The sequence below is a fragment of the Rana temporaria genome, chromosome 4 (genome assembly GCF_905171775.1).
Source record: "Rana temporaria chromosome 4, aRanTem1.1, whole genome shotgun sequence".
In the NCBI taxonomy this organism is placed as follows: Eukaryota; Metazoa; Chordata; class Amphibia; order Anura; family Ranidae; genus Rana; species Rana temporaria.
The window spans coordinates 296,537,087-296,564,583 of NC_053492.1; the positions used below are offsets into that span (position 1 = coordinate 296,537,087).

Below are 27,497 nucleotides of genomic sequence, written 5' to 3' on the forward strand. Positions count from 1 at the left end.
TTTTTTTCCCCCAGTTTAGGCCGATACGTATTCTTCTACATATTTCTGGTAAAAAAAAATCGCAATAAGCGTATAGTGATTGGTTTGCGCAAAGGTTATAGCGCCTACAAAATAGGGGATAGAATTATGACATTTTTTTAATTCTTTTTTTTTTACTAGTAATGGCGGCGATCTGTGATTTTTGTCAGGAGTGCGATATTACGGCGGACACATCAGACACTTTTGACACATTTTTGGGACTATTCACATTTATACAGCGAACAGTGCTATAAAACTGCACTGATAACTGTATAAATGTGACTGGCAGGGAAGGGGTTAACACTAAGGGGCGATCAAGGGGTTAAATGTGTACCCTGCTAGGTGATTCTTACTGTGGGGGAGGGGAATGACTGGGAGAGCTGACCGATGGTTGTCCCTATGTACAATGGACACACTATCAGTCTCCTCTCCCTGACAGGATGGGGATCTCTGTGTTTACACACAAAGATCTATGTCCCTGGCTCTGTGACTGCCGATCGCGGGTGCCTGGCAGAAGTCGCGGCCGCCAGGCCTCCCGCGCATGCCCCCCAGCGGCGGGAGGTCAGAGGCCGTTTCATATACAAAATAGCATGATAGTCTTATAATTAATTCATGCTAAAAGGCCAGACGCGTTTTGACCTTAATAGTAGAGGTTTTCTTACGGGGAAAGTAATAAAGAGAAACTCTAGAAAGAAATACATTATATAAATGAGATTGTTCAAGCGACAGAGAAGGAGGAAGGAGCCTCCATCTGTGTTAGAACTAAAAACTGACCGCGGACCACATGACCGTAACAGGCACCCACGTGGAATGGGGAGTCAAAGGAAAAGACCAGGCTGCAAGTAGGCAGACGTCCTCCAGTTCTCCCACTTTAAAAAAAATAATATAGCGTGTACAATTACGATACAAGTCATATTGTAATTGAATTTTATTAAAAATTACCTTTCGTTTTTAATCTGCATCCGCTGTAATATTCTGTAAATGCAAAAGCAATATGCCTACATGGAGTTGATCTGTACACAGAGTGTGTAGTGGCCACTCCCAGGAACATCATTTCCTGCTTGTGTGATTGGCTTACCAATTTCCCCAGAAGCCTGCCTAAGATACAAGTCAGATTTCAGGCAGAGATATTTCCAATAGGAACATGTCTAAAGGGATGCAGGCCCAGCAGCTTTCCTCATTAGCTGACCGATAATTATGAAACTTCCATTAGGCCCAGAGGCACAGACAAACACACATGAATTTCTTCAGAATAACAAAATGTAGGAATTTGCAACACAGGTTGTTATAATCCTTGTAATGTACATAGATCATCCGGGGGGGGGGTGTTGTTTTCTCAACAAAAGTGGACTTACGCTTTAAATAAAATAATTAATAGTAATAAAACAAATTTTCCCAAGGATCCTGAGGAATGTGCCTCTTACAGGCCTATATCCTAACTTAATGCAGACACCAAATTTCTGGCTAAAATACTGGCATTGCTTCTTTCTACAGTAATTGAAGATCTTATACATGTTAATTGGATTTATGCCGGATAAGGGCACTGATATCAAGATTTGTCGCCTATCTCTAGAATTGGCCGCAGGCCATGATAACGCAACTACAAGGGTTGTGGCTACCTTAGATGCTAAGAAAGCCTTTGACTCCATCAAATGGGTCTTTCTCTGGGGGGTGCTGCGCAGATTTGGCTTTGGGTCTTAGATACATGTACCTTTAATGGCTAGGTATGCTGTATCGTGCCCCTCGAGCTAAGGTTAGAATATCAGACTTGTTTCTCCTGGCGTGGGGGATTCACCAGGGATGCCCATTATCCCCGAGTCTTTTGGCCCTGGCTCTTGAACCAATGACCATTATGATCCGGGAATCCAAGCTAGTTGAGGGCTGGCGGGTTGGTCGTTTGAGGAAAAATTTTTGCTTTACACAAATGACACTCTGTATTTGCATGATGCCCATTCCACCCTATGGTCTGCCCTTACCCTCTTTGATGAATTTGGAAGATATTAGGGTATCCAGATCAATTGGAATAAATCTGTGTTATTGCCACTTGACTCCGATGCTCGAGAATCTGCAATTAATTCCCAATTGCTATGGGCTGATGACTTAAAATATTCAGGAATCAGGGTTACAATCAACAACAGGTGAGCAAGTTAAAGAATATCCCTTTACTGTGTTAAAAATGGCCTAGAAACCAGTAAAAATATTTTACCAGTATATAATAGTTGGATGATTAAAGGATAAGCAAACACAAGTACAGTGTTGTATGGAATGCACCGGATTTGCCCAGCTGTTGATTTTTAGGACTGCAGCAGGGATGTATCTCCCACTACTCTCTGTAAATTTGCCAAATCCAGTCCATTGGAACAGAATTACACTCCATCCAAGCCAGATTCCCCAAATATATCTCTACATTGTACACAGCAGTAGTCAGCACCATAGGAATAAACAGTACTGGGTCAGGTTCGTCTGCACCCAGGGCAAGGATGTGGAACTGTTCTCTGCCCGCTGTCCCCCCTCCTGCCCACCCCTTGTCCCCACCACTTGTCCCCACCCTGGGAATAAATAAGGAACTTGCAAGGTCCAAGTAACACCTGTATCAAACCTTGTCCTACTCAGCCCACAAAAGGATCATTTAGGGGAGCTCTATTTTCTCCCTTCCATTTTTATTGTTAGATTTTCCACCTCATTTGAAAAAAAAAATGGGGGGAAAAATACAAATATTTTCACTCAGCGCATAATTTATTTCACATTGGGAATATGAAGAGGCTTGTGATCTCAGTGTTCAGTTGAACATCTGAAAGTGCTACTATTGATTTCCATACTTGGCGTATAATTAATGATTTATAGGGAAGGCTACTTCTACTGTCATAGATGAAACAGATGGAAGAAATTCATATATTTTTCTATCATAGCCAGCCTGGTTAGGAGGACAGACATCACGTTTTTTTCTCCCTATTACTCCTGACAAAACTTAGCAGAATACATGTGCTGTGTTGCTATGATTAACAAGACACACATATCCCCAAATGCACAAAATATTATGGAGTAAGAACAATTTGATGTTTTGTACATGTGTGCATGAGAGATTACTGACTGCTGTAGCAGCTAAGCCTTTGTAACAATATCTTTTTTAGGCTCTCTGTGGAGCTCAAGTATAAGTTGAGCTATATGTAAGGTTCGTTTTCTTTTCTGCGGTTTTTATTTATTGCGCTATAAACAAAAGAAGAGGGACAAGTTTGGGAAAAAAACACAATATTTTTTACTTTTTGCTATAAGAAATATCCATTTTTTTATATTATTAATAATTTTTCTCAGTTTAGGCCGATACGTATTCTTCTACATATTTTTGGTAAAAAAAAAAACGCAATAAGCGTTTATTGATTGGTTTGCGCAAAAGTTATAGGATCTACAAAATAGGGGATAGATTTATAGCATTTTTATTTATTTTTTTACTAGTAATGGCGGCGACCAGCGTTTTTTTTTATCATGACTGCGATATTGCGGCGGACACATCGGACACTTTTGACACATTTTTGGGACCATTCACATTTATACAGCGATCCCTGCTATAAAAATGCATTGATTGCTGTATAAATGTGACTGGCAGGGAAGGGGTTAACACTAGGGGGCAAGGAAGGGTATAATGCAGTGGCGGGGTGTCCATAAAGGGCGCAGGAGCGACACCCCCTCTCTCTCCTGCACTACCACTGAAATACAATACATAGATTCATGCAATAGTTATCCAGGAGATGCACAGGGGGTGCGTTCCCTGCATAACACTGACAGGCGTCTCAGCCAATCAGGTTCACTGGTTCTGGTTACCGGTAACCTGATTGGCTTCAAGCATAATATATACACATACATTGCATAATGGCCCTGCAATCTATTTTTCATGTTATCATTAATTATTGTATTTTCCTGCCTCTTTCTAATGTCCTTCTTGAGCTCCTGAACTTCTCTTTTTCCTGCTCACTTCCATTTGTTTGGAATAAGACTTGAATGCTAATTGCTTACATGTGCACTGCTTTATGCACACTATAAATCCCATAGTCCCTATTCCACCTCAGGAGAAAGCAAGAGAGGGTGGCTACATTCCTACATACAGTGGGACCATCCGACCATGGAGAACAAACATACCACCAGACTAAAGTGCATTAGGTGGGCAGGCTCAACAGGTATTTGTTGAGCTTTGAGGGGATTAAGAGAAAACTGTATTTGCAGAATGTTATTAGAATTTAAAGCGGTGTTCCACCCACAAATGGAACTTCCGCTTTTCGGAACCCTCCCCCCCTCGGGTGTCACATTTGGCACCTTTCAGGGGTAGGGGGGTGCAGATAATATAATAGTATAATACAGGTATTTGCACCCACTTCCGGGGAGAGACTCCCACAGGAGTCACTCCACTTCCCGTCCCCCCCGCTGCCTTCTGGGAAACACACTGGTCCCAGGAGACAGCGGGTACCACTGGAAAAGCGCTGCGCTACTCGCGCATGTGCAGGTGGTAACCAAGCAGTGAAGCAGCAGGCTTCACTTCCTGATTTTCTCACCAAGGATGGCGGCGTGGGCAGCAGAGAGACGAGCGATTGCTCGTCTTCTGCTGCCGACATTGCGGGTGCGCTGGGCAGGTAAGTGTCCATTTATTAAAAGTCAGCAGCTGCAGTATTTGTAGCTGCTGGCTTTTAAAAAAAAATAATTTTGCGGGACCTCCGCTTTAACTACTTAAGGACCCCTTCACGCCGATATACGGCAGAATGGCACGGCTGGGCGCAAGCATTTACCTGTACGTCCTCTTTAAGAGCTCAGCCGTGGGGTCGTGAGCGCGCCGCCGGCGGTGCGCTCGCGACCTGGTCTGAAGCTCAGTGACCGCGCTCGGGGGACCCGCGGACCCGATTGCCGCCGGTGTCCCGCGATCCGTCACAGAAGCTGAAGAACAGGAGAGGTGTGTGCAAGCACACCTTCCCCGTTCTTCATTGTGGCAATGTCAGTGATCATCTGTTCCCTGATATAGGGAAAGACGATCACTGACGTCACACGTCCAGCCCTGCCCCCCTACAGTTAGAAACACATATGAGGTCACACTTAAACCCTTCAGCGCCCCTAGTGGTTAACTCCTAAACTGCAATTGTGATTTTCACAGTTATCAGTGCATTTTTATAGCACTTTTCGCTGTGAAAATGACAATGGTCCCAAAAATGTGTCAAAATTGTCCGATGTGTCCGCCATAATGTCGCAGTTACGACAAAAAAACGCTGATCGCCGCCATTAGTAGTAAAAAAAAAATATTAATAAAAATGCCATAAAACTATCCCCTATTTTGTAAATGCTATAAATTTAGTGCAAACCAATCAATAAACGCTTATTGCGATTTTTTTTTTTACCAAAAATAGGTAGAAGAATACGTATCGGCCTAAACTGAGGAAAACATTTTTTTTATATCTTTTTGGGGGATATTTATTATAGCAAAAAGTAAAATATATTGCATTTTTTTTCAAAACTGTCGCTCTATTTTTGTTTATAGCGCAAAACTAAAAACCGCAGAGGTGATCAAATACCACCAAAAGAAAGCTCTATTTGTGGGAAAAAAAAGAATGCCAATTATGTTTGGAAGCCATGTCGCACGACTTTGCAATTGTCAGTTAAAGCGACGCAGTGCCAAATCGCAAAAAGGGGCCAGGTCCTTAACCGGCATTATCTTCTGCCCTTGTTGCTTTAACTTTGGATAGTAAAACATTTTCTGCCAGTAAATACCTTATACAGCCCACTTCCTGTCTCTTGTCTGGTAATAAGCCTAGGCTTATGACATCATGCACAGCCAGGGCTGGACTGGGACAAAAATGTGGCCCTGGACTTCATCCAGACTGGCCCACTTTCACAGGTCTCTCCCACGGCGGCCGGACAACTCCCGCACCCCCCCGGCCACCCAAGCCCCCTCTCCCCTTCACTAGCCACTAGCCATTTTACTTTATGAGAGTAGAACGGCTGGTACTGGTACTCTTATAGGCGGTACCAGTGGGGAAGCTAGACATTATTTCACCTGGGGCAAAGAATACGTTTGGTGCCCCCCCTTATGGGACAAGATTAGGCAGAAGTGAGAAACTCCCAGGCCATAGCTTATGAGTCGGCTTTTTATCACCTCCCCTCATGCTCCTCTGTCGTTGACCCTGCTTCTCTGGTCCTCCCCCTGCTTCTTTGTTCCCCCCCAGGTGAGCGCTGCGGGGAGGGAGAGGAGGTGAGCGCTGCGGGAAGGGAGAGACAGTGGAGCGGAGGGGGGCGGCGGTCCACTGTCACTGAAGCCGGCCCACTGAGCCATCGGCCCACCGGGAAACTCCCTGTAGTCCCAATGGCCAGTCCATCCCTGTGCACAGCTCTCTCACTCTAGTAAAAGTTTGCCAGGAAGGAAGTGGGGATGAGTCATAAGAGGGCCAATGAGAGATGCAGAGCTGGAGGTGTGCCTCTGTGTGTGTTTGTGTAAATCCAGGAAGTGGACAGGCAGCAGCTTCAGCTGCCCACAGTTAAAATGATTGCAGCCAGAGTCAGTGGAGGGAGATTTCTGCAGCATATTTGGCAAGTACAGAACCACGGTATATATAAAATAATATGCAAAGTGGGAAGAGGGAAGCTTCAGAATGGCAAAGATGTTTTTATTACAAATCGCTTTGTCCTGATGGGGCAAGTATAAGGGTTTTAGTGGGATAAGCAAATATTGTATTTTTCTAGGTGATGTTAAGATGTAATTTTCCTCACTGGCAGTTGGCATCAGGTCAAGTAAGAAAGTTTGAAGGTTTTGACCGTGGTGTGGTTTTATTTGATGTGGGACACAAGGCTACAGGAAGTACTGAATTTCTTCTAATTCTCAGAATTGGGTGTCAGTGTTTATTTTTCAGTCCAGGAACAAGATACATTTCATATACAGATATGAAAGTTCACTTCCTCATTAGTACCAAGCCATTAACCAATAATAAATCACACAACTACAAACAATTCTCACAGTACAAAGTATGACCGAGAAGGAAGTTAGTTTTCCTGTTCTTTTACATGATGCAAATTTACTATCCTTTAGCTCTCACAACAGATGGACAGCACACAGTAAACGCTATCTATATGGTAATCAGCTTCTAGCTAACTTGGGATCTCGGCACAGAACTACAAGCTTTTAATGACAATACTTTGATGGCCTTATGTCATTTTTTTTTTAAAGTGTGTTAAGCTGGGTATACACGGTAACAAAAATGTGGGATGCAGAGATCTAACGTGCTGTGCTATTGTATTCTGACAACCAGGACCGCAGATAGGGGGGGCGCCACCATTCCTCCTGTAGGGGGCCCAGCCACACAGGGGGGGCCCGAACAGCAGGGAGAATTGGTGTGGTCAGGGGGAGGGGCAAATACAGAAGGATGCCCTGTGTGGCTCTCTGCAGCCTGCCAGGTAGGCTGTACGGGGGCCCCGTGATTTCTAACAGCAGCCCTGCTGACAACTAGGACTCCCTCACCCCTTCCAGAATACACTGATTGGTTGAAGTGCTGGTTGAATGCTGGTTTTCCTGCATGACTGTTTGGCAGAAGCCAGTTGTTAGACCAGCTTTTGTTGAACAGACAGCAGTCCATGTACCAAAAGTTGGCCAGTTCCTTGACTTTCAGAACGTGTGTACTAGGCTTAAAGTGGAGGTCCACCCTAAAAAATAATAATTCAAGTTTCAAGTAAAGGAAAACAGGAATTGAAGCTTTTCAACTTCACAGCCGGTTTCCTACTACACACGTGCAAGTCACGCTGCGCCTTGTGAATGGTCCCGGTCTTCTGAGACCTGTGATGTGTCCCAGAAGACTGCGGGGGAAGGAGGGGGGGCTCAACTATCGGCTTAGTTTGCTGCGGTAATCTGAACCGGAAGTGGGAGCGGGTACCTGTCAAAACTAGGTACCCATTCCTCCCCAAAAATTGCCAAATGTGGCAGTGGAGGGGAGGAGAGTGCAAACAAGCGCAACTTCAGTTTTTGGGTGGAGCTCCGCTTTAAGCTTAAAGCTAAAGTCTAGCCCCACCCCTGCCCTTGGAGCACCCACCACTGTCACCACCTTTATTTTTAGGTCTTTTCTTTTTTAAATCAGCACAATACTTACATTTCAGTAAATGTCCCTTGTGCTGCTTTCCCCCACCACTACCACCACACCCCCCAACAGTAATCTTCCAGTGCTGCAGTGGTTATAAGCCAATCATAAGCACTCGTGTGTCAACTATGTCTGCCCTTTCCACCCTTCCTCCATTCATATATGAATACTATAGTTTTCATTAATAAAAAAGACTTTTCATTTTATCCGCCCATCCTCCATTCAAAGAGCTATGATAACTGGACCTGTTATAGACACTTTTCAAGTGCTGAATATACCATTCCTTTCTGCCCGTCCTCCAATCATAGAAGCAGTACTGTAGCTTCCGTGAATGAAAAGTGCTCTATGAAATGACGAAGAAGGTGGACTGTTCATTTGTCAGCCTGTCCTCCATTCATAGAGTGCTTTATAATGATCAAGGATATAGTATAGCTTTTATGAATGGGATGTGGGGTGGAAGGTGGGAATAGTTGGCATTGAATGCCTATGAGAGGTCCAGCAGCTGTATTAACCCTTGTAGCATCACAAGTTTAATGGCTGCAGGGCTGTGGGAATGCAAAGGATGGAAGATTTACAACAAGGACAAACGGCACCAACACAAGGCACACATCTCATCAAATGTAAGTACTGTCCCTCATGCTCATTTTTAAACTAGTGGAAAAAAGAAAAACTGCGCCAACTAATAAATATACTCAGCACGCAAGGCCGGTATAAATATGACAGTGTGAACAAAGTCCAAATAAATGTTGAGTATTGAATTGACGTTTTTAGATAGTAGGAATCAGGACGAACAACACCCAGGTGCACTTGACATCCGTGGAAACCACCACCACATGGAAAGCAGCTTACCAGATAGCAGATAAAAACAGCAATATATGATATATATGATATATATATATATATATATATATATGATATATATATATATATATATATATATATATATATATATATATATATATATATATATATATATATATATATATATATATATATATATATATTTATTTATTTGCCTTAATATCTATTTATTTTATATCTAGTAAAAAAGCTACTAATATATTTAAAACTGACAAAAAAATACACAGGCTTGTCTATATCTCTGACAATATATTTTGTTTGAATGTGGAATTTATAAAGAGTGATTTATTTCCAAGATAAATGTAGTTGTTTTCCTGGAAAAATATTTGGTTACACATAATAATGATGATAATAATAATAATAATAATAATAATAATAATAATAATAATAATAATAATAATAATAATAATAATAATAATAATAATAATTAAATTAGCTTATTCTTATTGCAATACAGATAGTTTTGTAATATGTTTATGTTTCTAGTATGTCTTATTACTGTTTGTAACATTCCTGTACATATGCTTTTTATTTGTTTATAGTGAGCGTGTTATTATATAAACAGATTAATGGTGATGAAAGGTCAGGAAGGCATTTACAAGGCAGTGGGCAGATGCTGTAACATATTGGGTCACTCAAGGATTTGGCATGGATAATATAATTACCTAGTGTTAATATAAGGCAGGAGAAAAAACATGAAAACGAAATGCATGGTGTCTAGATTAACTTTAAATGTAATTTTATGTTCTACCCATTGCTTTCCTACATTTTTACCCGCAAAGTGAGATTTTTGCTGCAAAGTAAAATGTTTTTGCTGCTTACCTATAGAAGCTTTTAGTAACTTGCACCAGATCATTTATTAAGAAGGACGATTGGTGGAACAAAGAAAAGTAACAGTTGTTGGTCAATGGAAGCTACAAGTTCCATAACTTTTCATAACACAGTCTGGCCTTCTACAATAGTGCAATGACTAAATTATGTGGAACTTTCTAGAACAGAGCATGTCAGTTATGAAAGATACAGCGCTTACATTAGGCATTCTGCACCCGTTTCTTCACCTGATTCCATTCTTTTGTCCAGTGTACAGTGTCTTTGTGGAAAATTAATTTTACGTATTCTGTGTATAATACAAGGAAAGTAATTTGTTCGGAGCAGCTCTCTCTGTTGCTAGACTAGTACCTGGATGACTTCAACAATGTAATCCAGTAATCAGAGCAGTAGCGGTTGGGATATCCCTACTCAGGCCCGGATTTACTCCCTTTGCCGCCCTAAGGCCGGGTCCTTCAATGCCACCCCCCACACACACATACACACCATCACATAGGGGGCTTCTGAGCCCCCCCATGTGATAGAATGCTCGCGCAGAGCAAAGGGCGGGTGTATTACTGTTATCTCGTGCAAGGGGCGGATCTGCAAGGGGCGGGTGTATTACTGTTATCTCGTGCAAGGGGCAGATCTGCAAAGGGCAGGTTTATTACTGTTATATGGTGTACATCCATAATACATGTTTAAATGCATCCCCTGTAGCCATTCTGTGGTGAAGGGGTTAAGACATAAGCATAATAACAATATACTCTGACAAGTATTAAATACATCCATCAACATTTTTATCATCTCTGTCCATCATTTTAAAATTTGCCCTCTTCTGTAGCCATCCACCCCTTGCACGATATAACAGTAATACACCCGCCCTTTGCCGAGCCATCCGCCCCGTACACCATATAACAGTAATAAACCCGCCCCTTGCAGGAGATAACAGTAATACACACGCCCCTTGCCGAGCCAACCGCCCGTACACCATATAACAGTAATAAACCCGCCCCTTACAGATCCGCCCCTTGCACGAGATAACAGTAATACACCCGCCCCTTGCTCTGCGTGAGCATCGGGAGCATGCCGCTGCATCGTGGTCATTGCGCAGGCGCCCTGTAACAGGTGACTCACAGTTATTAATCTTAGGGTAACTTTGGAGGCTCCGTTGAGGTTCGTACTGCGTAAGCGCTGCGCCTGCGCAGTACAGGGGGTTCATTATCTGCTGGGGGATCTTTTTCGGCAGGACACTGGCCAGGACTGGCCAGGACTACAGGATCCTGACAAGGCCTCGGTGGCCTTGTCAGGAATCCGGCCCTGTCCCTACTCAAAAGGCCTAATGGCGACCCCTCCAGAGTCAGGGAGAGCTGACATCCTGTGTAGAGTGGGTTGCGAGGCATGGTGGGTCTAATGCAAGATGAAATGGTGGTCGCCAGACACTTTTTGAATGCAAAGAGATTTATTGTCTGTTGAACAGAACTGGGGGAGAGAAGGTTAAGGCAAGGACACCCTTAAGCAGATACAATGATAATTAGCAGACTCCAATGCTTCTATAGGAAGACAGCTATACAGGTGAAGGCCTCCAGCCAGACACCACTTCTGTATAGGTATGACCGCTGTCTCCCATTCCAAGAATCTTGTAGTAGTTACTAACGGTAGTATATTGAACTATTGACAACATACACAGTTCTCTGTTTACTCCACAATCACTCACTGTGGATCACTTGACTCCACCCAAATAAATAGGCTCTCACAGAAGGCCAAGGGACCAAAGAAAATCCCTGTCCTTTGGCTGAGACACACCATCCATCTAATTTCACTAGCACAGTGCCACCCAGTGACAGAAGAGAAATGGTGCAACAAGTCCAGATTTAGAGAGGAATCAATTGACCTCCTAACAATTAAATTGGCCAAGGCAACTACCGTTTGGCAATTAAATTTAATAGCAACCCTGCCTAAACATCTGGGTGCTACATATGTACAGTATATGTGAACCCTCTCCTTGTAAAACAACCGCAGAAATTCATATATATATATATATATATATATATATATATATATATATATATATATATACATACACTATATCACCAAAAGTATTAGGACTCCTGCCTTTACACACACAATAACTATACCCTGTAAACAGTCATTTCAGCAAAAAAAATGTTTTCCTTTACAACTCTTTTAAGAGTTCCCTTTACTGGAACTAAGGGGCCAAGCCCAACCTCTGAGGCTCCATGCACACTGGACTTAAAACGTCGATTCTACAGGCGTTTGACGTTTTTTTCTCCTGCCTCTAGAAGCACTTCTATTGTGCTCTATGTGTCTTTGCACATTATTGACTTCTACAGGCGTTTTCTGTCAGGGACGTTCAGAGGCAGGAAAAAAAACCCTTCTCTATCACGTTTCCTGGAGGAGTTTAGGAGCTGTAAAAACGTCAGTCTCTCCTAAACTCCTCTTATCTCTTCTGAACATCAAGTGCCAACGTTTTTTTAGGTGTGTTGTGGGAGTAAAAACGTTTGCAGAGGGGAGTGTAGAGCAAAAAACGCCTATAAATTAAACTCTCATAGACTCGCCTAAACTCTCATAGACTTGCCTAAACTTTATACAATATGCTTTCATTTTGCGTCTTTTATGCCACGTTTTTCAAGCTAAAAACGTTGACGTTTTTTCTGCTCCTACTGTGCATGGAGCCTTAAAATCTCCTGTGGGCTTTTGTTTGTTTGTGATAACAGAACTGCCATTTGGTTTTGTTGTTTCTCTGCTGGTTTCAGAGTCTCAACGCAGAACAAAGACAATGGGGGTTATTTACTAAAGCTAGAGGGGCAGATTTACATAGAATCCGCGGCGGCGTAGTGTAAGCCATTTACACTACGCCGTCACAACTTACTGGAGCAAGTGCCGTATTCTCCAAGCACTTGCTCCGTAATTTGCGGCGGCGTAGTGTAAATGGCCCGGCGTATGGCCTCGTAATTCAAAGGGGGCGGCTTGTATTTAAATTAAGCGCGCCCCCGCGCGATCGAACTGCGCATGCGCCGGCCGTAAAAATAGCCCAGTGCGCATGCTCCAGCTCACGCCGCAAAACGTCAATGAAGAAGACGTGAGCGTCATTGACGTAAAGTCCTATTCGCGAACGACTTAGTAAAACGATGTAAACGATGGAAAAAGACGACGCTGACCCGACGCCATACTTAACATGGCATACGAAGGACTGACGTAAGGTTACCCCTCATATAGCAGGGGTACCCTTACGCTTACGGAGACGACGTAAACGACGACGAGGCGGCGCAAAATCATTCGGGAATCGGCGTATCAGGCTCATTTGCATAGTCAAATGAGAAATCACCGTAAACGCCACCTAGCGGCCAGCGTAGAATTACATCTAAGATCCGACGGTGTAAGTGACTTACACCTGTTGGATATACGCCGTATCTATGCGTAAATGATTCTAGGAATAAGACGCATAGATACTCGGGGCCAAAAACAGAGATACGACGGTGTATCTTGAGATACACCGTCGTATCTCTTCTGAGAATCTGGCCCAGAGAGTGCAACTCTGCATAGAAACCAATCAGCTGAACAAGTTGTAGTTAGAAGCTGATTGGCTACCATGCACAGCTGCACCAGATTCTCAGTGCACCAACTTTAGTAAAGCTACCTCAGTGTTTGTAAAGCACATAGCTGTACTAATTTGCAGGTCTTTGTTTTTATTTTATAGAAACAGCAACAGCTATTCACTTACATGGGAGAGTTTGACAGGTGGTGACACCTGTGCATGTAGCATTAAAATTGCCGCACAGCAGTGCAAGGAATCGTGGCCATGGCATTGTGTATATACCCAAGTGGCACCACTTTCGCTTGTAAATGGACAGCTGAGAGGCAGTAAAAATGCAGATCAACCACCTGGTTTTGTTGCTCCTTGGCCCCCTGTGGGAAAAGAGCCCTAATAAATAAGCCAATGTTTACCTGAATATATTGAAAACGTCATATGAACAGTAAAACAAGCTATTTAAATATGTGCGGATGATGTGACTGTGATCCCTACTTATTTGCATGTGCGTGGGTTGTCTTGGCCACTTTAAAGGAATTGGGAATATATGGTGAGTAGGAGTTATGAATGAATGACAATAGATAAATGCTTACCACCCAGGCAAAGTAACATGATTAATGCTTTCAAAATATCATTCAGAGGATGCTTATTATGTATATATATATATTAAATGAGCTTATTTCTCCCTCCATCGCACTGTAAAAATCCTTGTACAATGCGAACCACTATACTTTGTTGGGAAGAGATATTAACATATTGCATGTTGCAATTTTCTACTTTAACCACTTCAGCCCCGACTGCGTCATTTTAACTGACAATTGCGCGGTCGTGCGACGTTGCACCCAAACAAAATTGACGTCCTTTTTTTCCCACAAATAGAAGCTTTATTTTGGTGGTATTTGATCACCTCTACGTTTTTTTTTTTTTTTTTTGCGCTATATACAAAAAAATGCTATAAGTTTGACTTTTTGCTATAATAAATATCCCCAAATATATATAAAAAACTATTTTTTTCCTCAGTTTAGGCCAATATGTATTCTTCTACATATTTTTGGTAAAAAAAAAAATCGCAATAAGCGTATATTGATGGATTTGCACAAAAGTTATAGTGTCTACAAAATAGGGGATGAATTCAGTGCATTTTTATTAATATATATATTTTTTTACTAGTAATGACGGCGATCTGCGTTTTTTATTGTGACTGCGACAATATGGTGGACACATCGGACACTTTTGAAACTATTTTGTGACACTAGGGGGTGATCAAGGGGTTAAGTGTGTCCTAGGGAGTGATTCTAACTCTGAGGGGGATGGGCTACCATTGACATGACAGCGATCACTGCTCCTGATGACAGGGAGCAGTAGATCCCTGCCATGTCGCTAGGCAGAACAGGGAACTTCCTTGTTTACATAGGCATCTCCACGTTATGCCTCTCCTCACCTCAATCGCGGGCCGCCGGTGAACATCGAGTTCACGGGACCCACAGGCACACTTTCAAGGCACGCGGTGGGTGCGCGCCCGCTAGGTGGAAAAATCAAAGGGACGTACAGGTATGCCCATTTACCTGCCCGTGCCATTCTGCCGAGGTTTATTGGCATGCTGTTGTCGGAAAGTGGTTAACGGGGCACTGGACTAAAATAAGTCATTTATTGCTCTTTATAAACATTGAGGTAGTGACATGGTTCTACTGTAGCTGGCAACTTAGCGGATCTTCACCCCCCCCCATCATTTTTTTTAACCCCTGCTTACCTGTACAGTTAAGATACCCAAGATACCCAACCACTCAGCAGATCCTCTTCTGCCCCGGCTCAGTCCCGCACGTTCTATCTTCTTGCTGGACATCATCAGGAAGCTGCCGCTCTTCCAGGTTGAGCCGGAAGCTTTCCCGATGACGAGCCGCTAGGCCTGTTCCCCCTCCTCCTTTCTTAATAAAGGGTGATTGGGCCTCCTGGGATATGTGACGTACATATCCCAGGAGGCACAATGGGCAAAGTGCACCTCATTCACCATTCACACGTGCCTGAGGTGGGGGAGAGAGCTTTCATTTAAACCAAAAAAGGCAATTAAAAAATAAAAAGTCCTATTTTCACAGGGAGGGAAGGAAGGGCGGAGAGGAGGTAACATCAAACTGAGGGTGAAGATCCGCTTTAAGATTTGGGTTAAAATAAGAAAATAATAAGTGAATGGTAGTAAGCTGAGTGGACCACATACATAGTAAATAGAGCATGGTAGTATTTGGGAAAAAGTATATGTCCTCAGATTGTGTCATGATACTGACATATAACCCTGTATTTTGTGATTTAATAAATGAATGGTCAGGTGAGGAGCGAAATAATCAGATAATATAATTTAACTTATCTAACCCTCACCCCAAAAGACTTTAATTATGTTATACATTATGTACACATTTGTACATATGCGTCAATGGGCAGTTTTTGGGCATTCTTGCACCTATCAATTCCATTTTGCTGCAGTGCTAATATTTTGATGATCTATCATACTACCATATATGCTTTTTACTGCAGTACCATTCATTTATATGGGTTCAATTTAAATTGTTACTAAACCCACAATAGTAAAATCAGTATGTATGCAGTAAAACATGCTTGTTATACTCACTGTGAAACAGGGTTAATCCTCCACATTGTATAAAAAGGCTGTTTGATCCTGTCTTCTCTGATCCTCCCCTTCTTACACTGTCCCCAATCTATCTCCTGATAAGACAGAGCCTTTAGAGTCACATGCTCAGTTTGGTGTGTATTGGTATTTTTATCCACCCCTTCTTCCACTGTCCCCAATCCATCTCCTGATAAGACAGAGCCTTTAGAGTCACATGCTCAGTTTGGTGTCCATTTGTATTTTTTCCTTGGGAGGGTGCATATGATCACCATAGGACCAATCATCACTGTCCAGACAGAGGGTCAGGGGTGCTGCAGCCTCATAGGACAGTCAGAGTAGAATGAAAACTCCTCCTAAAAATTTTAACCAGACACTGATAGAAGTCACATAGCTGCAGTATACTGCTGATTAGAAAGGGTATTTAGCAGCTTATATTTATTTTTCCATGTCCTGTGTACTGTGGGAGACCAGATATAGTGGATGCAGGGTCCTGGGTTTAGTAACACTTTAAAGTGGATATAAACCCGATTCATTAAATTTATGCTGGGCACATATATCTGCAGTATTTTGTTATCTCTTTTCAATGAGCTAAGTCTTATAGCTCTCTTCTGGTTCCTCTGTTATCAGCCTGACATATTTTTTTACTTTTTAGACAAAAGCAGCCTAAATCTTTTGTCAAAGGAGGTTGCTAAAATAGAGTAGCAGAGAGCAGCTCCTATTACAAAACAGCTCTGAGAGTCTCTGCCTATGATGAGAGGGGGTGTGTGCCTTTCCTCCAATCAGCAATGTTAGCTATCTTGGCTGTATGCCCAGACATCACACTCTGTGTTAACCAGGAAGAGAAAATCTCCTAACACGATCTCAACTTTCTAAACAGTATATACATGTGAAGACAGCAGATATACATATAAAACCTATGTAGGGAGATTTGGTTAATCTCTGTGTATCATCTGAGGCTGTTCACTTCACTGGGTGTATGGAGGGTTTACATCCACTTTAACCTTCCTGGCGGTGTTCCCGAGACTGACTCGGGGTTAGATTTTTCTGCTACGATCGGTAACCCCGAGTCAGTCTCGGGCTTGCCTCGCTAGATCCACAGGCACTTTTTACTTACCTTGTCCCTGGATCCAGCGATGCCACCGCGCTGTGTGAGCGAGCGGGACCTCGCTCGATTCACATAGTGCCTCCGTGTGACGCCGATCTCCGTTCCCTGCGACGTTACGACGCACGGGGACGGAGAACGGCGCCAAATTCAAAAACGTAAACAAACACCTTACATACAGTATACTGTAATCTTATAGATTACAGTACTGTATGTAAAAAAAACACACCCCCCCTGTCCCTAGTGGTCTGTCCTGTGTCATGCATGTCATTTTATATAATAAAAACGTTTCTTTCTCCCTGCAAACTGTAGATTGTCCATAGCAACCAAAAGTGTCCCTTTATGTCAAAAATAGTTTTAGATCAGCTAAAAAACAGCGATAATAAATTATAATCACTTGCAGAATTGTGCGATAGCGATTTGTGGGGAAATTCGTCATAAAAAAAAAAAATAATGACAGCAACAATTCTGCAACTGAGCAAATTTCAGTGATTTTAATTTGATTACATTATTGAATAATTTTTATTATAATTATATTATTATTTGTTATAATTATTTATAATTATTTATTATATTATAATTTATAATTTTGTTTTTAAAAAAATGTCATACCCGGGATGCCTATTAGAATCTTGTTTGGTCAGATTTAAGTGAGTTATTTCTAAAAATTACAGACCTACAATATAAAACGCCAAATTTCCTTGCAAATAATGGTACCGCTTTCAGCATGTTTTTTCTGAAAGAATCATACCGCCAGGGAGGTTAATATAATGTTAAAATAATGCAGACTGTTTTCCATAATGTGTCTGATCAATTTGTATGACAGTTCTGTGTTTGCTAAAAACCCCATTCATTGCGTTGTGCCTAGCTCATCTATGTGCTGCAGTTTCACAAATTTTTATAAAGTATGATATTATAGCATTGTTGTACATTAACGTTTAAGATATTGGGGTTGATTTACTAAAACGGCAGAGTGCAAAATCTTGTGCAGCTGTGTCTGGTAGCCAGTCAGCTTTTAACTTCAGCTTGTATAATTAAAGGGGTTGTAAATCCTCGTGTTTTTGCACCTTCTGTCGCTCAGCAGCCTCCCCCAGCCCCAGTTATACTTACATGAGCCCTGTGTTTCTCACGATGGGAATGAGCACACCAGCTCCAGACCGATGTCTCGTGTCCTGATTGGATAGATTGATAGCAGTGCAGCCATTGGCTCCCGCTGCTGTCAATCAAATCCAATGACATGGGCGCCAGGGGTCAAGTCCTACTTTCTGTGTGAATAGATGCAGAAGCAGAACACAGGAGCACACCCGCACGGGTGTCCACCAAGGAGAGCGTTTCTTAGATGGGGCAATTGAGAAGAGGAGGAGCCAGGAGCACCACTGAGGGACCCCAGAAGAGGACGATCTGGACCACTCTGTCTAAAACCAACTGCACAGTGGAGGTAAGTATGACATGTTTGTTTTTTGTCTTTTTTAAAACCCTGAACCTTTACAACCCCTTTAGGGTTTGACCAAAAAAAAAATTGAATCTGATGGGTTTCTATGCTGATTTTGCTCTCTCCGGTTTTAGTAATTCAACCCCTATATGTTATTTTGCCCATAGAATCAGCCCTCCCCGGCCTCTATCCACTTTCCCCGTGCTTCTTTGCCACTCCATTGCTCCATCAGAGTCAGATGGAGATGGAGTCAAATAATTTGTGCTTCTGGGTGTCAGGAAGAATGTGACTTCTTCCCATGATGGAAGCTTAGTCAGCCAATCAACAGAGTGAACATTGTTATGCAGAGGAGGGGGTGGAATCATAAACCAAAAGTATGTGGAGGAGGGACTGTGGAGGTATAGGGCAGTGGGAAAACATGAAGAAATATTGCAAATGTAGAATAATGCATACGTGAAGTATTTTGTGCATTTTTAGTGCATCCGAACACATAAAAACATATATATTTTTGAATGTTCCTACACCATTATGTATAAAACATGCTCAAAAATGCTTAAAACATGCAAAGACCAAAGTTAAAAAACAGATGCCTCGTACACACGACCAGTTTTCCTGTCAGGAAAACTGCCATGACAGCTTTTGGCCGGGAAAACTGGCCGTGTGTATGCTCCATGGCAGTTTTACCGTCAGGGAAACCGCGGGGAATCCCGGGGAAAAAAATTAGAACATGTTTTCTTTTTTCCTGCTGGAGTTCCTGGCGGTCTTTTTCCCGGAAGTTTTCCTATGAGAAATACTGCAGTGGAGCATACACATAGCTAGGATTCCCAGCCAAAGCTCTCATGGCAGTTTTCCTGCCAGGAAAACCAGCCGTGTGTAGGGGGAAAAAGCTGCCAAGCAGGTTCTTGGCTTTCCCCTCGGGTTTTCCGGCGGTAAAAAATCAGCAAGGAAACCCGTACGTGTGTACGAGGTCAGAAGAGTTATAGCGTGCTGCAAAAAGACTATGGGGTTGATCTACTAAAGGCAAATATACTGTGCACTTTGTAAAGTGCAGTTGCTCCAGAGCTTTGTAAATGAGGTAAAGCTTCAATTTGCAAAGAGTAATTTTCCCATAGGAATGAATGGTGAGAGCTAGAGTGTGGAGATGACAAAACCTGAAAAATCAGGACATGATTTGTAAACTGCGACCACTCCCTCATTTTCAAGCTGACCTACACAAATCTTATATCAAAACGTTCAGCTATCCCTGCTGTCACTACACATGTCCTACACAAATCTTATATCAAAACGTTCAGCTATCCCTGCTGCCACTATACATGTCCACGGCTAAGCGATAGTCCCAAGGGTTTTCACAATACGACCATTTGTTTGCAACCCACGCCATTCATTGACCTCCATTGACTTCCATTGAAATTAAAGTCTGGAAACCTAAAATCTTAAAGGCAATATATAAACTGCGACTGTGCCTTCAATTTTAATATTTTAGAGACATACTATACATCAAAATGTAGGTCTGGGTCTTGTGATTCACACAATATAGAAGAAATAGAAGAAATTCGCTGTACAATTTATAGTTTTAAAAATACAACCATTTGAAGAAGGACAATTATTCAAAAAAAGCCAGAATTTCTGCTCTGTGTTTACAGAGAGGCTGCATATAAACAATTGGTTTCCTAGGAGCCGCTGAGGAGTTTTATAACTCCTCACACACAGCTGTGAGGTGAGTTGGCTCCTCGCACACAAGGCTGAGAATTTGGCTATGTTTTTTTCGGCTCTGCGTAACTTCTGCATATAGCATACTCTGCATATAGCAACCATCCATAGCAACCAGTCCATAGCAACCAATCCATAGCAACCAGTCCATAGCAACCAGTCCATAGCAACCAGTTCATAGCAACCCGACCATAGCAACCAGACCATAGCAACCAGTCCATAGCAACCAGACCATAGCAACCAGTCCATAGCAACCAGTCCATAGCAACCACTCCATAGCAACTGTCCATAGCAACCAGTCCATAGCCACTGGGGGGGGGGCAATGTGACAGGGATAGAATGTTTCAAAATCCAGCTTATTTTTAAATAAAGAATTGTTTAATTTATAAAAGTTGCTGTGCAATATTTCTCCCGATGTATAAAACAGAATTAAAAATCCATTATCCTTCTCTTCCGTTGGTTCAAAATCCAGCTTTTTTTTAAATAAAGAATTGTTTAATTTATAAAAGTTGCTGTGCAATATTTCTCCCGAAGTATAAAACAGATTGAGATATTTTTAGCTGTACATTGCCCAGTTATTGCCTGCATATTGCAGCGATTGCCTGTTTCCTGCATTTTGTCACAATCGCCTGTTGGTTGTCTGCATATAGCTGCGATTGCATGTTTGTTGTCAATATTAGTCATTCATTGTCCGCATGTACTGTAGTCACAATTGCCTATTTGTTGTCTGCATATTGTCATAGTTTATTGCCTGACGATTATCATGTTGTTACGTTTGCCCCTTTGCTGCACGCATAATGTCACGATTGCCTGTTTGTTACCCACATACAGTCACAATTTGATGTTTGCTGTTGACTGTCTGTTGCCTTTATTTTGTTTGAAACTACCCATTTGAGGCCCATCTTTGTCAGGATTGCCGTTTCTTGCCTAGGTGTTGTCAAGTCACCGATGTTTAAAAGACCATATTACTATAATTTACTATAATTTAGCTCCCTACAGACCTGCCAGTACCAAGCTACGCTGCTTTTATCTCCATGTCTCACGACAGCATACATGCACGTGCATCGCTGTTAAGCATTTACATTTTATTTTAATTTACACACCATTATTTATCCCCATGTTTAACTGCTATTAAAGCAGAACTTCAGTCTTTTTTTCAACTTTCCATCTATTAAATCTTCTGCCCTTGTTGTTTTAACTTTGGATAGTAAAACATTTTTTTTCTGCCTGCAAGTACATTCTACAGCCCACTTCCTGTTTCTTGTCTGGTAAAAAGCCTAGGCTTATGACATCACGCACAGCTCTCTCTTTCACTCCCATTAGAGTTTACCAGAAAGGGAGAGGGGAGAGTAATAAGAGGGCCAATGAGAGCTGCAGAGCTGGAGGTGTGTGTTTGTGTAAATCCAGAAAGTGAACAGTTAAAATGGTTGCAGCCAGACTCAGTGGAGGGAGATTTCTGCAGCATATTTGGCAAGTACAGAACCACAGTATATATAAAATAATATGCAAAGTGGGTGGAGGGAAGTTTCAGAATGGCAAAGATGTATTTATTACAAATTATGTGAGCAGACTGTAGTTCTTCTTTAAGTACTTTAAGCGATTTGTATTTTTTATTTACATTTTTTTACCAAAATGATCACATGTACAATATACAACATTCAGATAAAGAAAATTGTCATCGTCTCAAATTGTTATGCCTATTCATAGTATTTAATTAAAGTGACTATAAAGACTGAAGTTTTTTTACCTTAATGCTTTCCATGCATTAGGGTAAACAAGCCTTCTATTGTCCATTAAGTAAAAAACCTTCTATTGTCAACTAACACCCCCAGCTCCCCTAAATACTTACCTGAGCCAGATCTTGATCCGGTGCTGCTCTCTCACTCCCTCTTCACCAGACTCAGTGAGAACAGTGGAAGCCATTGCCTCCTGCTGCTGTCAGTCAAATCCAGTAAGGAGGGAGTGTGAGGGAGACACCAAGCCACACTGTGTGTGTCAATAGAGACATACAGCATGACTTGGGATCAGGCCTGCACGTGTGACACCGAAAGGAAGCAACTTCTTATAGTGGCACACGGAGAAGAGGAGAAGCCCAGAGCGCTGGCGAGGGTCTCCAGAAAAGGAGGATTAGGGCTGCTCTATGCAAAACCATTGCAAAGAGCAGGTAAGTGAGACTTGTTTATTTTATTTGTTTAAATATCCTTACACCTGGCAAAATCCGACCTGCTAAAACCAGGTGGATAAGGATCCGTTCCTCTTCTCTCTACCTGACCGGATCGGATGACAGTCAGGTATAAACGGCCAGGTGGTCCGTTTACATGCAACCACCCAGCGGGCTGTGTCTGCTCTGCATAAGCACAGTGGACATGTACCAGCCATCCACTCTGCTCAGTGGACAGGTCCCCCCCTAGCGGGTTCCCCCTCCTGTGTGGAAGGGGCCTTAGGCTGAAACTGCTATACCCTGCATCAGGAGACATAATTCACTATCTAGCATATAGACCCTAAACAACTGACCAAGCATCAGGCAGGAATAGTATATGTACATGATGAATTAACATTTGAAACTAGCCACAGAACTGTCTGTCATGACGTAGTTGTTACTCTTATATAGTGTAATCCAAGGGAGAGATTTTCTGCTGTTTGGGGGAACTCTGCAGTGGAGGAAAAGTTCCCTGGACCTGTAAATACTATAGGGTCCAAAGAGTGGACACATGACCCATGTGAACATGACTCTGATAACAGTTCTGTAGGGATAACTACCAAAGAACATGTATTTCTTCCCCTGGAAGTTTTCGCTGGTAAACCAGAGGTGTCCCCAGACATTCTCGACGAGCCTGGTATGAGCTATGAGGTATGAGGACTCTAGCAAAAACGTTATAACTACCTAATTAAGTGTTTGCATTCTCACATAAGCATAGGAAAATGTGAAGGCTTGTCTATGACACAGAGCCCACACGAGTGCCCCCAAAGTAAGCCGCTTGCTATGGTGGACAGCGGGGGGAGCCTTGAGAGCTGGCGAGGCACCCGAGAAAAGGAGGATCAGGGCTGCTTTGTGCAAAACCATTGCACAGAGCAAGTAAATGTAACATGTTTATTATTAAAAAAGATTACGGGATTACTATTGCTTTAATTTATTTAGCAGAAACTATTAATGAGTAATGTTTCCTCTTGAATTATTAGCTCATTAACAATGGTGATGGAAACTAACTCATGGTAATCTCTTAATCTCATACATCCGTTTCTGTAATTAAAAGAGAAGTATGGTGCTGCATCTGTCCCCCGCCGCCTCTTTACTGAGAACTGAGCCACCAAACATTGCCGATGGCTCAGTTCTCTCACCTCCCTGAGTGGAGAGATGCTGCCTGTCAGTCAGCAGCTCTCCTCTCTGCTCCTTCACACTCCACGCGTTGGAGCGCTGAGCTGTGGAGGGACGGGGAACAGCCATCTCAGCCTCTCAGTGGCTCGCTGAGAGGCTGAGACTGCCATCAGTTTAGGCAGCTGGCGGATCCAGACTTCCTAAGTCGGAATGGCGCACTGCCTGGACTGATTCCAGTGACATTAGCAAAGAGCGAACTTCAGACCACTCTCTGCTGGATACGGGTCACAGGAGTGCAAAACGAATCCCACTCCTATGACCCTTAGAAGAAGCCCAGCCTAAAAAGCTCAGGCTGGACTTCTCCTTTAATCTCTTTGAATATTCAAGCCATTCTATGGTTCAGAGCATCAGGGAGAAGGTGTGTAGAACTTTTGTTCCCCAAACTTTAACCTCCAGACAGAATGAGTTACTGAAAGACAACGGGTTGATTGATCTACTAAAGTACGTTCACTTTACAAAATGAATTTTTGCATAGCTTGGTAAAAACACTGTCTGTTGCAAGGAAACTTTAAAAAGCAATATTATTGCTTGATTGATTCTGTTGATGAACATTGATGATTATTGGGTGATTGTGGTTAGCACAGTTTCAACTCATTCCTTAAGCAAAGTAAAAAATTATCTTGCAAAGTTGGTGTTTGTGTATTTCTTTACTTTTACATACTCAGAATGAATGAGAAGCTTACATTACCTCTTCATAAGTTACACGTAACCCCCTTCCCCTTCAACAACCCTTCTCAAAAGGTTGGCTGATAATTTGAGAAGGGGCAATTTTTAGGTGGCTTCTTTCTTAACAGTTTCCCACCTAGCCACCGCATATAAATGGCCAGACGGGACAAGCATCGATCTGGGGGGATGTACCTGTTTGAGCACCATCTGGTACCATGTGATTGTTGTGACCAATCACAGTGATCACCTGTCCAGTAGTAAAGATGACTGCCATTCATAAAGCTATTTAGATTTTTCTGTGATTTCTGTGATTGGCCACAATGATCACATGGTCTATGGCCAAGCACTGTCTCCCTGTACCATTCGATAACTGTAGCCAATCACAGCTGGCTGCTCTGATATCACTGTGTGTCAGTACCACCACCCATTTTCTATGGACATTGCTACAACAATAGAATGTCACCAGACCAGTGCTGCCAGTTAGTGTCCCTAATCACCGCTACACCAGTCATTGTCCCCAATCACTGCCACCCACTAACAATGTCCCTAATCACCGCCAAACCGCTCAGTGTCCCTGATCACAGCCACACTAGTTATATTGTCCCTGATCACCACCACACCAGTCATATTTTTCCTGATCACAGCCATGCCAGTGCCCCTGATCACTGCCATGGCAGTCATTTTGTCCCTAATCACTGCCACACCACTAACAATGTCCCTAATCACCGCCAAACCGCTCACAGTGTCCCTGATCACAACCACACTAGTTATATTGTCCCTGATCACCACCACACCAGTCATATTTTTCCTTATCACAGCCGTGCCAGTGCCCCTGATCACTGCCATGGCAGTCATTTTGTCCCTAATCACTGCCACACCAGCCATATTGTCCATGATCACCGCCACACCAGTTACAATTTCCCTGATTACCGCCACACCAGTTATATTGTCCCTAATCACCCCCAATCATATTGTCCCTAATTACTGCCACACCAGTTATAGTGTTCCTGATAATCACCACACAAATCAAGTCATATTGTCCTTGATAACCACCACACTAGTTACAGTGTACCTGGTCACCGCCACACTAGTTGTAGTGTCACCAGACCAAGCACATTAATTTAATTTAATTCAAAGCCTGCAGCTCTCTGCTTGGGGAGCTGTCAGAACCGAGGGATCGGCGGTGTTCGATTGCTCCATTCTCAGTGCAGAGGCGCCAGGGGACAGATGCAGCTTTGGACCAATGCTGCATCCACCTAGGTAAGTATTTTATGGAAAAAAAAACATATTTCTATTTAAGCCCACAAGTGCTTTTTTTAGCATTACTATTCCTTTATATTAGCTTTTGAAATTTAAAAATACAGCAATGTAGAAATTGGATGAAAGGTTAAGCGCTGTGAATCACTTTTTGAAAGATAAACTTACATTTTATATGCAACTATATAGATCAGACCAAAATGAGGGACAAATGAGGAGGAAAGAAGGACAGAGTGACTGTCCCTCAATATTAGGGACAGTTGAAAGCTATGTAATAGTTGTAAAAACTAATGGCTAGGTAAATTTTGTGGTTTAAGGGGTTTGCAGCATTGAACACCTATAAATGATCTAGTAGTATGCCAACATATAATTGATGAGCTATATATTAAGGATTTCAGATTTTCTGTTTTTTTTTTGCGGCTTAAAAAAATAATTGACCCCCAACCAAATCATGTCCATTACTAAATCAAAACTTGTACTTACATCATCTTCTCCCCTTTCTTTCGCTCTCTCATGCTTCATGGATATTCATTTTTAACAAATCTGCAGCATCTTGGTAAGTAATGATTTAGTGCAAGTGTTTGGTATGTAGAAATCATAGAATAATTTTATAGAAATGTTTGCTCCTTAGCACTGCAGTGCAGCTGCACTATCTGTATATCTATAGTATATGTCACCTTTTTTGCATTACTTATTTTGACTAAGTCTGGCTCTTCAGGTTGAGACATTTCCTTAACTGTCAACTGCTTAACCTCACACACTGTATTCCAACATCTGGGGGTGCATACAAATATTAGAAAAAACAGAGCTCTGTAATTGTTTATATTCCTTGTATACAGGTAAGTGAAAAAGTATTTGCCCCTTTCTGATTATTTTTTTTTTTTTTTTGCATATTTGACACAAGCTGTCCAAATCTGCCTATGTGAAAAAGTAATCCCCCCTGCTAAATCATGAATTAACTGTGATTAACTACATTAAAAAAAAATCTGAGTTAAATTCCACGTGCCATACCCAGGCCTGATTGCTGCCAGACCGGTTGAATCAAGAAATCGCTTCAATAGAAGCTGTCTGACAAAGTGAAGCATATTAAAAGATCTCACAAAGCAACACATGATGTCGCAATCTAAAGGAATTCAAGAACAGATGAGAAACAGTTAATTAACACGTATCAGTCTGAAAAAGGTTACCAAGCCATTTCTAAGGCTTTGGGACTCCAGCGAAACATGGGGAGAGTCATTATCCACAAATATAGAAAGCTTGGAACAGTGGTGAACCTTCCCAGGAGTGGCCACCCTACCAAAATTACTCCAAGGGCACAACAATGACTCATCCAGAAGGTCATAAAATCTAGAGTACTGCAGGCCTCATCTGCCTTAGTTATGGTTAATGTCATGAACCTTAAGAACAATAAGAAAGAGACTGAGCAAAAATTGCATCCATGGGAGAGTTCCAAGATGAAAGCCACTGCTGACCAAAAAGAAGAAAAAAGCTTGTCTTACATTTGCCCAAAAAAACATCTTGATTATCCCCAAGACTTTTGATCAAATAGTCTGTGGATAGATGAGACGAAAATTGAACTTTTTGGAAGCTGTACATCCCGTTACATCTGGCGTAAAACACAGCAATTCATAAAAAGAACATCATACCAACAGTCAAACATGGTGGTGGTAGTGTGATGGTCTGGGGCTGTTTTGCAACTTCAGGACCTGGACGACTTACCATAATTGATAAAACCAAGAATTCTGAGCTCTACCAGAAAATCCTGAAGGAGAATGTCCGGCCATCAGTTCATGACCTTAAGTTCAAGCTCATATGGGTTATGAAGCAGAACAATGATCAGAAACACAACGACAAGTCCAAACAAAATTAAGGTTTTTGAGTGACCTAATCAAAGTCCAGACTTAAATCTGATTGAGATGCTGTGGCACGACCTAAACAGGCCTTTAATACTAAATCCCTAAATAGCTTCCTTTACCTTAGTGCAGTCCTCCTTCACTTA

The 27,497-nt window shown here is 42.2% G+C and overlaps 1 protein-coding gene across 2 annotated transcripts in view; it reads left to right on the top strand.

Annotated features, from left to right (window-relative positions):
- The window catches only part of PDE7B (phosphodiesterase 7B), a 387,906-nt gene that overhangs the window by 50,284 nt on the left and 310,125 nt on the right, over positions 1-27,497 (top strand). The window contains exon 2 of one of the 2 annotated variants that reach the window (XM_040350484.1): positions 26,048-26,054. The exons of the other annotated variant lie outside the window; for it this stretch is intronic. The gene's annotated coding sequence lies outside the window, so the exon portion shown is untranslated. The remainder of the gene's footprint in view (positions 1-26,047; positions 26,055-27,497) is intronic. 2 annotated transcript variants of the gene reach the window in all.